Below are 13,936 nucleotides of genomic sequence, written 5' to 3' on the forward strand. Positions count from 1 at the left end.
CATTAATGAGCTCACTATTAAGAGTACTGATCAAAGAGTCGTAACTAGAATTGGAATAGATGATAGTTGTATCATCAGCAAAGACAAAAAAAGATAATAAAGAACAACAAGTCTGTAGATTATTAACATATAATCGGGAAAGAAGAGGTCCAAGTATAGATCCTTGGGGAACTCCATGGTTGATAGCTCTCCATGAAGAATTAGAGCTTTCCTCGATTGTGAATTGTTGCTGATTAGTCAGATGATCTTTCAACCATTCAAGACCACAACCTCTAACACCATAAACATCAAATATGAAGAGAAGAATATTATGATCGATTGTATCAAAGGCTTTGGACAAGTCAATGAAAACACCAGCAGTATATAATCCATATAAGAGGGAATTTGAAATTAAATCTGTCCTATGAATAAGAGCCATATCTGTGGAGTGTTCATGACAAAAACCAAACTGTGGATCAAAAATAATGTTATATTTAGAGAGAAATTTGGTTAGATAGTTATAAACAAGTCTCTCCAAAATTTTAGAAAAACACGGCGGAACAGATATCGGTCTGTAATTGTGAATGGCCTGACGATCGCAACTGTTGAAAACCGGAGTAATTTTAGCAACTTTCAGATTCAGAGGAACAGAACAGAGGAACGGAAAAGATAGATTGAATATATGAACGAAGATCGGCTCGCTGCGCTCGCCTCTCCACACGTCCTTGCAGAGATTGACATCACAGATTTGCTGTGTTGTCATGATTTACACAAATCATAATACAAACATTTCTTTTTCACAATTTTATTTGTAATATTTGTGATATTATATTTATTTGAAATGTATTTGTAATATAAAAAGGTCCAAGTGGTTTAAATGGTCATGGGTCGAAGCTGTCTAATCTGTCTGAAGGGGTCTAGAGGGTCTTAGGGGTCTTTTGAGTCCTTGGGGTCTTTTTGGTCCTCAGGGACTTTTGGGTTTTTGGGATCATTTGGGTCCTTGGGGACATTTGGGTCTTTTGGGTCCTCGGAGACTTTGGGGTTCTCAGGGACTTTTGGGTCTTTTTGAGTCTTCAGTGTCTTCATGGTCTTTTGGGTCTATGGGATATTTTGGGTTTTTTGGGTCCTTGGGGTCATTTGGGTCTTTTGGGTCCTCTGTGTGCTTTAAGGTTAAGTATTTCAGGTTACAATTGTGGGTGACGTCAGGTCAGCTGTCCCACCAATGGGTGAAGAGCAGACATACATACTTACATACATATACACTTGCTCCATTATATATAGATGGGATAAGGGGTGAGAAATAAAAGATATAACATATTTTATCACGGAAGAACGAATTTCATCAAAGCCACAACTCGTGGCACTATTGAGCTTACTGCCAATGTCAATTCTTTCAAAATAATTTGTTAGTACAAGGAAAAAAAGATGATGCGTTGGAGTTGTGCAAACAGTCCCTGAAGTGCGTGTTAGTTGGTAAGTTTTCATTAGCTCGTGATGCACCAATGTTAACAAAATAAAAATTGAAGGAATTGACAATATTTCTTGGATTGGAGTAAACCTCCTGCCCATCGGAGCAATTTTCCGGAATATCCGCTTTATTACCTCTTTTTTTTTTTTTTTTTTTTTTTTTTTTGTATACCTTGGTCGAGGCTCGTATGAGAGCTAACACACAACTCACAGCAAGGAGGCATGAGACAAGAGGGGCGGGAGTGGAAGGGACAAAACATTGGGGAACAGACACAGGTGAACTGTGGAAGGGAGAGGGATGGGGATGGGACGGGGAACATGGCGAGGGGAAGATGGACATTAAAGGGACTTTCAGGAAGGAAAGCAGGAGAATTGAAGGAAGTGGGCTTGGGTGGATTATCGGGGGTAGAAAAGATCGAGGATTTGGATGGGGGAAGATAAGAGGTGGTGGTGAACAGCTGTTTTGAAAGCCTGAAGGGAAGAATGGGAAAGAATAGAGTGAGGAAGTTTATTCCAAAGGCGGGAAAAAAGAGGAATGAAAGAGTGAAGATGAGCAGTGATTCGTGATTTTGGTAGTTTTACCAGAAGGGGGTTGTTGGCGGACCTTGAGCGCCCTGTGGAAATGTGGTTGGGACAAATCGCAGAGAGAGCAGGGGGGCAAGGCTGGAGAGGAGTCGGTAGAAGACAGAAAGACCACCGACCAACCTGCGGTGATTGAGTGAGAGGCCCAAAGACTCAGCTTCATTGCGGGAGATGCCAATGATCTTAAAAGCCCTGGTTTCGACAGCGTGAAGTCGAGAAAGGTGGGAGGCAGGAGCACCAGCCCAGAGGGGAGAGCAGTACTCCATCAGGCTACGGACAAAAGCTTTGTAAGTGGTCAGGAGCTCAAGAGGGCCGAGGAAGGACTTTGCACGACGGAGGATTCCCAGTCGGCGACTGGCTTTTGAGGCAAGGTTGGAAATGTGACTTTCCCAGGAAAGGTCATGGCAGATAGTGAGACCCAGAAGCTTGAAAGAAAAGACTTCTTCCAGAGGATTGTTGAGAAAGTGGATGGGGGGGTTTTGTAAACGGTCCTTTCGAAGAGACATAGTGAGAGTGTGAGATTTGTCTGGATTGAAAGACATGTTCCACGTGTTGGACCAGTTTGTGATTTTATCCAGATCTGCAGTGAGCGAAGAAGCTGCTGCTTGCCGGTCTGAGGGATCTGCCAATAATTTCTGCCAATAATTTTATTAATTTCACGCCAAGTATTCTTAATGTTATTTTTATTCATATTAAACTTATTGATGGACCAATATTTTTTGGCAAGTCGGATAGTTGCGGTTAATAGATAACGGTAACTCTTATAATGTCGCCCATTATTCTCAGAGGGATTATGTAAGAAGTGCTGATAAAGCCTATTTTTGTAAATACAGAAGTTGATAATAGACTGGGTGAGCCATGGATGATTGTTCTTTCCTCTTCCACTTCTTTTCGTTATAAGTGGGAAATGGCAATTGTAAGAGTTAGTGAGAAGAGAAATAAGAGTATTGTAAGCAGAGTAAGCTTGATCGCATTTATAGACTTCCCCCCAATCCATGTATTTGATATCTGCAGTAAAAGAACGTGAGGTGTTGTAGTTGATATCCCTCGTGACATAACTCTTTTTAACAGAAGTAGAATTTAGAAAGCATGAAGGAGTAATCTGAAATAGACGCAAATTATCAGAAATGTCAGTATTGATGATATCATTGTTATTGGTCAGTATATCATCAATAAAGGTCTATTTTGAGGGGTAATGCGAGTTCGCTGGTCAATCAGAGGATGAAATCCATACGAGTAAAAAGTATTAACAAAGTCGTCAGTGGGTTGATGATTCGAACAATTAATATAAGGAAGTGAAAATTAAAATCTCCCGTTAAATAACACAGTTTGCTTTCTCCAGCAATAACATCAAGACAAAAATTAAGACGTCATTGAAAATTATCAGGATGAGAACCAGGAGTGCTATAAACATTACCTTCAATCAAATTACAGGAAAACTCACATTCAATTTCAATGAATAAGCTATCATAGCTCTCACAAAACAACATAACATCATCACGTTCACAAATTTTCAAAGAACTACTAATAAACAGAGCAACTCCACCTCCTATTTTATCAGAACATGAAGAATGAACAAGGTTGTAATTTGGCATTGTAATATATGCAGGAGGAGATTCTCTAAACCAAGTTTCAGTAAATCCGTAAACAGAAAAGGAATGACTTAAGGTTGACAAAAAATCTTGAATATCATCGAAATGTCGACAAAAGCTACAGGAATCCATAGAGAAGATGGGGAAGCAGCCAAAACTACTCAACAATTAAGCACTAGGTAAACCAATAGCTGCAAAAATGATAAAGTAAATAGTGTTAAGTAAACATAGTGTTCACCATGATAGATTAGGTTAATAGTTTATTTACTTCTCTTTTCCCAAAACTCAACATAATCACTGATGTTAGTTCGTCTCCAACCCATCAATCAGACCTGTAAGCCCATCTGCCCAGCACAGATCATAACGATGCCCGACGGACAAACCTTTCAAATTTAATGTTGGAAGAGGAGGGCGTTCTGCTCAGGTTTGAGGCTTGAGGCACCACTTGGTTCCTTCATCCAACAGGCATGATTACTTCACAGGATATTCTCAAAAGGTCTCAAAACGGGTCTCTTGGGGTAGGTCCCAAAGCAGAAACAGTATTTTTTTATTCATTTCATGCCAAGTATTCTTCATGCAACACTGTAAGAGCTAGAACAATAATGAATTTGATGCTCAAATTTCCAGCTCCGGTACTGTATTCAGTCTTCAATCACCATCTTGTTGGTGGAGTCGCAAAAGCATTCACTTGTGGAAGGAATCCCAAAAAGAGAATTGATTGAGAGCACAATGCAGCAAGAAAAACAAATGGATGAAACAGCAGGCAATAAATGAAAGTGAGTGAGTTAAGTTTGATGGTAGAAATGAGCCAATGTGTCACCAGAACCCCTCCATTTATCACCAACAAATCGATACTTCGACCGCTTCTTGGAGGCTGTGGATACTTGAGAGGACCACTTCCTTTTCTCTTGGAGGTCGATTTTGGTCAGGTTCTCGATTCAAAAGTTCTGGTCATTAGAGAGAGCCTGGTGCTGCTGTTGAAGGATCTTGATTTTGTCCTGGTAGCAATTGAGATGTTTGAGGAGATGTTGTGGCTTAGCATCCATGTTGGTCCATCACAATGAACAAGTTCCAGCTTAACGCCCACCATATTGAATTTCTCAGCAAAGAGATTATTCGCCAGAGCCAAGCAATCTTCACTTTTCTGCTGTAGGAGACCGATAATGCATAGGATCTTGTGACAAGAATGGTGATCAAGTTTATGAAGTAGCTCAGCATGATCAGCCATAATTTTCTCCATCTTGTCCATCCGTATTGTAACCTACACCAGTTATTCCACATTTGACTTGAGTGCAACAATCCATTTTCCTTGAAATTCAATAGATTTGTTGATGTTGGTTTTCAACTTATTAATCCGATTTTGTAAGTCCTTCTGCCCAGCATGGATCTCAGCGAGTGCTTGATGGACAAACCATTCATATTCAACGCTGGAAGAGGAGGGCATTCTGCATGGGTTTAAGGCTTGAGGCTCTGCTTGGTTCTTTCGTCCAACAGGCATGATTACTTTGCAGGATGGTCTCAAAGCGAATGCACGGTTGTCTTTGTATGTCTCAAGATGGGTCTCTCAGCGTAGATCCCAAAGTAGAAGCATGGTAAGAGCTGGAAAAATGATAAATATGATGCTCTAGTTTACAGCTCCAGGACTATTCATCCTCAGTCGCCATCTTGATCTGCAGTGATCATATTCATGGCTGATAATAAGACCCAGGAGTTTGAGTGACTGTACTTCCTCAAGAGGATCGGTGAGATTGCAGGGAGCATGCGGTCCAGCATCAACCCCCTTCCAGTGAAACTTCCAAAATGCAAAATTACAAAATCGTTTCTTTGGTTTTTTTTCCCACCTGTGGAACCAAATTCCACATTCTCTTCAATTTCATTATTCCCTCTATGTCATCAAAACAGCTGCTCACCACCACCTCAGATCATCTCCAAAACAATACCATGATCTTTTGTCCCCTCATAAACCTCCTCACCCCACCCCTTCCCACACCATCAAGCCCACCTCCTTCCAAATTTCCTGTTTTTCCTTCTTGAGAATTTCCTTCAGCATCCATCTTGTCCACCTCATGTATCATTTCCTGGCCCTCTTCTTGTCTACCGAATGCATCCTTTCCTGGCTCCTCTTCCTCCCCTCACCCATTCAAAGGTGGCAAATATAGGAGACCAGTCCTGAAGTTAGTTTGCAGCTTGCAGTCCTGCCATTCAGCTTGAGTGAAATGCCAGACTCACCAGCGCTGAGGTGGCTCTCTGAAAATAGCCAGAGAGATGTTGACTCTCACAAACATGTGACCAGATGAACCAAATGGAGCAAAGGAAGAACAGGAGACGTTTTCAGGAAAGTTGGTCATTACCAAATTCAGAAGGGAGGTTTTGCCAAATCCAAGTCGGAAAGTTCACAGATATACCAAAGACTTAATAAAATGGGAGTTGCTGCTTCCTTGCTTGATGCTCAGAGTATATAAAGAATGGAGAGCAGACAAATAACCCTAGGTTAGCCACCATTCCTTGGGCTTGATAGGTCTAATGGCTTCCTCCTCTGTTGAAGTTTCTTTGTAAGGGAACACGGTATTGTTTTTATTTTTTATAACACCCAGCTATGTCCAGCCTTAATCCAACTGTGACTCCCACTGAGCATCAAACTCCATTCAACTGATACTGCAACTGTGACTGCAACTGGGACTTCCACTTGGCCTGTGACGGTGATTGAGATTCCATCTGGGACTAGGAATCCATTTGGGACTGGGAATCCAACTGGGACTGGGAGTCCAACTGGAACCCAACTGCTGTTTTCTACCACCCCTTCACCCAACCTCCCACCACTCCCCCCACCCCACCCCCACCAATGCTCTTAAAGGGGTGGGCTGAAGCACTCCCTGCCTGGGTCAAAGAAATGGCGTTCATTCCATGTTTCCCCAGAGCTTGGCGTTTGCCTCCCAAAGTAACGCGAGAGGGCAGTTTTAGTTAATAAAGAAATAATAATGGGAAGTGGGGAAGAAGGGTGCCGAGATCCGTTGGATTGTGGCATCTACTCATTCGATATAAACTGGCACATGCACTCTCATTCACAAAATAGATATGGAGATATCACAAATACAAAGGGGGTTGCCACTCCTTTCCACACACGTTTCCAGGGGAATTTTGTCAAAGTCTTTACACGGTTGAAGGGATTCCGGTGCAGCCTGACCATCATGCTGGGACTCTGATGAAAGTTTGGTCTTGAGGTTGGTTCAATTCATCCAATTCAATTTATTGCTTTTTCATTAAAAGGAAAAGTTAAAGAAGTCGATCAATGCATACCAATAACAAATCACCCCACGGTGCTCAATTTCTTAGGAAACATTTATCATAGTGCAATAAAATGCATGTTACTTCAAAAGCAATCCTCAACTAGTTTGTAAAGTGCGTAGTAAAACCATGTTGATCTATATTTTGAGTAACGTAAAAAGGGAAGAATAACTATCATATCCTCGTATATCAAACTCATCATTGAGTAGAATGATTGAGGGCCCAGGAATAGTAGAATGAATGATGCCAAAAACAGAAAGGCATCACAAATCGAGGGATAATGTCATTTTTAATGTGTCGTTAAAAAAAAACGAAAATCCAACTATTTCTGTGCAAGAAAGTTTTCTGGTCATATCTGTTACAGACTTGCTGTGCGTTGTCTTTTACAAACAAAACTCCCAATCTAGCTTCTCATTCAACACTTGTTCGGCACAAAACTACGACTATAGTACATTTGCAATTCTGGTATTTACTAGTTACTACATACAGTGACCAATGGAAGCCTATATGTACACATTCACTAAGAGGATTACAGCAAGCACCATTCTGTTAAAAACCCTGCTGTGTTTGATTATGTTCCCGGCTGCCAGTATGGATTGTGCTGATTTACAAGATTTACAACCGACTTTCAATATCACATCTTCAACTTATCGATGGTAATTGCAGTCAGCAAACTGTACTATATTTGGTCTAGGTCCAGCAATGTATAATTAGTGACAAAATGGCCGAATTTGATTTTGCTGTAACTAACAAGAAGGCTAAATTAGACATTTTCGGTGTGCAATCATGCATACTTTGAACTGGGCTTTGACATAGATGCCTATATTCGGCCGATTGTAAGGCTGGAATTGGTATTCTCAGCTTGCATTCAGTGCCAGCATGAAACAGCCAGGGTCCTAATTGAAAACAAGACAGAACATTCAATAATCCAGAGCCTCGCCAGAGTATTTGGCGAGGTGACCCCTTTCAAATAAGCCGCTAAGTGCGACCCCCTTATGAATTTGAAACATGCTTTCTATAATTTAGTATATGTATTTTAAATACAGAATTTATAACCCCATTTCACTGCTGCACAAAGCTGGATGCATGTGACGTAATATTTTTAACGTCTTCGAATCTTGACTAAGTGTGTGTGTGTGTGTGTGTGTGTGTGTGTGTGTGTGTGTGTGTGTGTGTGTGTGTGTGTGTGTGTGTGTGTGTATACACCTGTCTCTCTATCTCTATCTCTGTCTATATCTATCTCTCTCTACATATTGGGACGGTGGCTATGGCGGGACGGTGTGTTTGTCTCCGGACAATTTTTGATCAGGTTTTGTCTCCAGGCGTGATGGGGCAGGGTTTATGTCAGGATGGAAGTTTGTCTCGAGATATGTCTGCATGGTGTTTGTTTCCAGCCAGCTTGCCTCCGGACGCGTCCGGGTGGTGTTCGTCTCTGGTCCTGTCTGAGCGGAATTCGTTCGTCTCTGGACCTGTCTGGGCGGTGTTTGTCTCTGGACAGGTCCAGGCTGTAATTAACGCTCCACTGCACATCTGCCTTCCCTTACTCTCACCTCACTCCCCCTCCCTCCCCCTCCCTCCTCTCTCTCTCTCACCCCCTCCCTCCTCTCTCTCTCTCCCACGTTGTCTCTCTCTCGCTCTCTCTCTCTCTCTCTCTCTCTCTCTCTCTCTCTCTCTCTCTCTCTCTCTCTCTCTCTCTCTCTCTCTCTCTCTCTCTCTCTCTCTCTCTCTCTCTCTCTCTCTCTCTCTCTCTCTCTCTCTCTCTCTCTCTCTCTCTCTCTCTCTCTCTCTCTCTCTCTCTCTCTCTCTCTCTCTCTCTCCCCCCCACCCCTCTCCCTCTCTCTCCCCCACCCCTCTCCCTCTTCCCTCCTCTTTTTCTCCAAACCCCTTTAGTATTCCCGTGAGCGAAGCGACGGGTGATATTTGCTTGTGAACAATATAGATTACAGTAGATATAGGTGTGGATCCAAACACTCTCAAGAAGGGGCAATGCTAACTTGGATATAATCCACATTCAAGGTATTATTTAAACTTTTGGTAAAATCATACATAAATCTGCAATGATTAAAATAGACTAGTTTATCAAACTCTGCCGAAGGCCACTCAAGCAAATGAGACAAGACCGTTTAGTTAGCCTTACATCGCACCTTAAACCACAGGCGGTGCAGATAAACACACCCTCCGGAGGAGGCATGGCTACCCAGGACATAATCCACATTGAAGGTGTAATCTAAACTTCTGGTTACATGAGACATAAAATTATGGTTGAATTAGATATTCTTCCTTCATCTGCAGCACAAGGCTGCGGGGTAACATCATTGGCTGAGGGACAGCTGTGCCGCTGATACAGTACTCTCTGTAGGTCAGCGTAGGAATTTGTAATTTGGCCATGGTACCTGAGATAGCTCACCTACTCTTTATGAAGGACTCCATGGGATCTTTAACATCCACCAACTAATGCCAGCAGACACGACACCCGCTGAACATCCATCCAAGGGGCAGAACACACATTGGAAAAACACCCTACCAGTGAAATAACAGGATGACAGTTTATATCTGGGTCGGGATTCAAACCCAGGTTAGATAGCTTAGTGGCGAGTGTCCCTCCCACCAGGCCATCCGGTCACCCTGTTTAATTATATAACCTTGTTGATTTATGCCGAAGGATGGTCAAAACCGTTGTCTGTGGTGTACTGCAAATGCTATGAATGTTATCTTGAAACCCAAGTTTCTGTGGTCATATATGTTACACATAAACTGTGCATTCTTCCCTTTTTCTTAATAAATGGATGAGGTGTGTGTGCGTGCGTGTGTGTGTGTGTGTGTGTGTGTGTGTGTGTGTGCGTGCGTGTGTGTGTGTGTGTGTGTGTGTGTGTGTGTGTGTGTGTGTGTGCAATGGTTTTTTGTGGAGTTCAACCAGAGCTTTCTGATGTGGAGTGTGGTACACCAAAATGATCGTCATGACCTCCTGAGTTGATTAGGCTAATTAACGACAAAAAAACCTGGAAGAATCCCCATGTTTTAAATGCCCACCATGTTAAGGTATATAAAGAAAGCAACTTAATATGTCCATCCATGGCATGGCATTCTAATTACAAAATAAATCACAAAAACAATGATAACATTGTAACAAAGCTTATATTAATCAATACTCATAATATTTAAAACAATAATAATGAACATATAATCCCAGTGCTGGCCAAGCACATCTGGGCTTGGTGAAAGGCAAGCTAATGTTCAAGCAGTACAGTAAGCAGCGATGCTGCAAGGCCATGACAACCAATGAAAATTTGGTCCAATGGACCAACGGGCCACTAGTAGGCTTAAATTAGGCAACTCTGTTCCTACTTCAATTATTTCTGCTGTTTATTAAAGATCATGCTAGATCTGAGAATGAACAATCTATATATCTATGTATACATTAGTAAAACTCTCATCTTGTATGTATGTATGTATGTTCCCGAAATACAGCCAAAACGGTACACGATAGCGCAAAAATTTTCGGCCCACATTACTCACGATTCTCCTGCAGTGTGCAGCATCAAGTTTCGTTGAAATCTGGCAACGAAAAAATTATTAAAAAATCAATTCCCGATTCAGTCAAGTACTCTTCAGGAGAATTTGATCAATGCAAACAACCTCAGCGGTATAGTTCACTGGAGCTATCTTTTTTATTTTTTTTAAATTATTTATTTGAAAATCTCAAACATTTAGTATAGACAAAGAACGATACATTTTTAAGCATAAGATAAACATCGCCATTTTGATCTAATACTTCCGTGTTCATTAATAAATAAAATTGTGTTTAGAAGATTATGCACAATAATTTCTTAGACTTTCTTTTCTCCGTTTTTTTTTTCACATTGACGTGCAGTATCAAGTTTCGTTTAAATCGGTCAACGAAAAAATTTCTTAAGAAATCAATTCCCGATTCAGTCAAGTTCTCTTCGGGAGTATTTGATCAATGCAAACAACCTTTGCGGTATTGTTCACTGGAGATATCTTTTTATTTTTGAAATGATGTTTTTTACCCCTCAGCCTGAATTGGGCTAAGGGGTATTTGTCGTCACAGGCGTTGTCCGGCGTCCGTCTGTCAATTTTTCATTTCCGTCGATTTCGAGGAGAACGCCTTGTCCGATTAAATCCATTTTTGCAGTGTGTGTGTGTGTGTGTGTGTGTGTGTGTGTGTGTGTGTGTGTGTGTGTGTGTGTGTGTGTGTGTGTGTGTGTGTGTGTGTGTGTGTGTTGGGGTTGAGTAGAGGAAGGTTCCTTTCGATAATGAGCGCGCTGTGATTTTCAATGTGGCCTCCATGGCAGCCATCTTGAAATTGGTTTCCGTCGATTTCGAGGAGAACGCCTTGTCCGATTAAATCCATTTTTGCAGGGTATGTTGGGGTTGAGTAGAGGAAGGTTCCTTTCGAAATTGGGCGCGCTGCGATTTTCACTTGCCACCACGGTAGCCATCTTGAAGTCTGATTGATTTTCGATATGACGTCCAATGTGTTCTAACTGACTGCATCATCGTGATATCACTGCTTCCTTTTACAATGCATGGGCTGAGGGATTACGTCCACTTTGCGGAGCTATTTTTATCAGCAGCTGTCACAATGGTAACCCAACGGGTTCACGGGGTCATCTAGTCAATATTAAAATTGATCACACACACTAAAATAGCCACCTCCGTCCCTTCGAGAACCAGCAAGCTGAATAAGCATTGAACAATCAATGTCATGGCCTTATTATAGAATTGTACCAAACATTACTGCTACAGCTCAAACGACAGTCTTACAATATTAAATGAAGAGTGAGGTACCCGTGCTACGCACAGGAGGGAGCTCAAAAGCAAACACACAATGCGGAAACAGTGAATGCCGAACCTTGAACCAATAAATTCCACATTCCCATGATACCTCCAGTTGACCGTCACGCATCGACAGCCGGTTCGTGAATGACTTGGGCAACAAACTTACTGCAGCTGACCCCTAACAGAGTATCGTGGATGTCAATGGCGAAACCACAAATCCTGCCAAATCCCTCACGTCATTTCCTGAAGCTGCTTTAAATGCAATCTCTCTATATTTTCATTCCAAACAGCATCGTTCTAATCACAAATTAATACGACACCATTAATATAACAAAATACAATATTACAAACACTTGTGAGGTAAACGAAGAGACACGCCATTCTGACATTACATCCATATCGGGAGCAGCTTCGTACGGATCGAAACAAAATCATAATTGTATTATGGAATTTATGAAACCTTTCACCCACCTTAGGATGGATAAAAGTGGGTCAATCGGGTGGAAACTCAAAATCACAATTGTATTGTGAAATTTATGAAACCTTACACCGACATTAGGATGGATAAAAGGGGGTCAATCGGGTGGAAACTCAAAATCGTAATTGTATTGTGAAATTTATGAAACCTTACACCCACCTTAGGATGGATAAAAGGGGGTCAATCGGGTGGAAACTCAAAATCACAATTGTATTGTGAAATTGATGAAACCTTTCACCCACCTTAGGATGGATAAAAGGGGGTCAATCGGGTGGAAACTCAAAATCACAATTGTATTGTGAAATTGATGAAACCTTACACCCACCTTAGGATGGATAAAAGGGGGTCAATCGGGTGGAAACTCACAATCACAATTGCATTTTGAAATTTATGAAACCTTACACCGACCTTAGGATGGATAAAAGGGGGTCAATCGGGTGGAAACTCAAAATCACAATTGTATTGTGAAATTTATGAAACCTTACACCCACCTTAGGATGGATTAAAGTGGGTCAATCGGGTGGAAACTCAAAATCACGATTGTATTGTGAAATTTATGAAACCTTTCACCCACCTTAGGATGGATTAAAGTGGGTCAATCGGGTGGAAACTCAAAATCACGATTGTATTGTGAAATTTATGAAACCTTACACCGACCTTAGGATGGATAAAAGGGGGTCAATCGGGTGGAAACTCAAAATCACAATTGTATTGTGAAATTTATGAAACCTTTCACCCACCTTAGGATGGATAAAAGGGGGTCAATCGGGTGAAAACTCAAAATCACAATTGTATTTTGATATTTATGAAACCTTACACCTACCTTAGGATGGATAAAAGGGGGTCATTCGGGTGGAAACTGAAAATCACAATTGTATTGTGAAATTTATGAAACCTTACACCCACCTTAGGATGGATAAAAGGGGGTCATTCGGGTGAAAACTCAAAATCACAATTGTATGTTGATATTTATGAAACCTTACATCCACCTTAGGATGGATAAAAGGGGGTCATTCGGGTGGAAACTCAAAATCACAATTGTATTTTGATATTTATGAAACCTTACACCCACCTTAGGATGGATAAAAGGGGGTCATTCGGGTGGAAACTCAAAATCACGATTGTATTGTGAAATTTATGAAACCTTTCACCCACCTGAGGATGGATAAAGGGGGTCATTCAGGTGGAAACTCAAAATTACAATTGTATTGTGAAATTGATGAAACCTTTCACCCACCTTAGGATGGATAAAAGGGGGTCATTTGGGTGGAAACTCAAAATTACAATTGTATTGTGAAATTGGTGAAACCTTTCACCCACCTTAGGATGGATAAAAGGGGTCATTCGGGTGGAAACTCAAAATCACAATTGTATTGTGGAATTTATGAAACCTTACACCCACCTTATATCATGCGCTGGAACCCCAAAACGTTCCACTGAAGGTTTGCCGTGGTTAGCCCCAAAACTGAGGGAGTAGTTTGGGGACGGACAGACAGACACTCCTGTTTTATTTTATAATGTACATGCTAGCCCCATGTGTTTGAAAAGTCGTTTATATGCCGCCGGAAGGGTGAGGGATGAAGCATGAAGAGCTTGTCTATTTCTAAGTTACCCAAACAGTTTTATCACAAAGCAAATGTGGTGTAATGATACATACCTCCTGAAAAATAAGACCATCCCTGGTCTATAGCCAATATGATGCACTTTCCTCCTTTCCTGTCTAAGGATAAGCAGTTGTCTGATCGTCTCCAAA

The 13,936-nt window shown here is 41.4% G+C and overlaps 1 protein-coding gene across 1 annotated transcript in view; it reads right to left on the reverse strand.

Moving 5' to 3' along the window:
• The window catches only part of MEGF10 (multiple EGF like domains 10), a 425,111-nt gene extending 411,394 nt beyond the window's left edge, over positions 1–13,717 (reverse strand). The window contains exons 1-2 of the mRNA XM_085846391.1: positions 13,586–13,717; positions 10,422–10,460 (exon numbers count right to left, since the gene is read on the reverse strand). The gene's annotated coding sequence lies outside the window, so the exon portion shown is untranslated. The remainder of the gene's footprint in view (positions 1–10,421; positions 10,461–13,585) is intronic.
• Between the last annotated feature and the right edge of the window lie 219 nt (positions 13,718–13,936).

This window comes from Eptatretus burgeri, chromosome 11 (assembly GCF_056783735.1).
Source record: "Eptatretus burgeri isolate ZD-2024b chromosome 11, Ebu_testis_v1, whole genome shotgun sequence".
NCBI classification, from domain to species: Eukaryota; Metazoa; Chordata; class Myxini; order Myxiniformes; family Myxinidae; genus Eptatretus; species Eptatretus burgeri.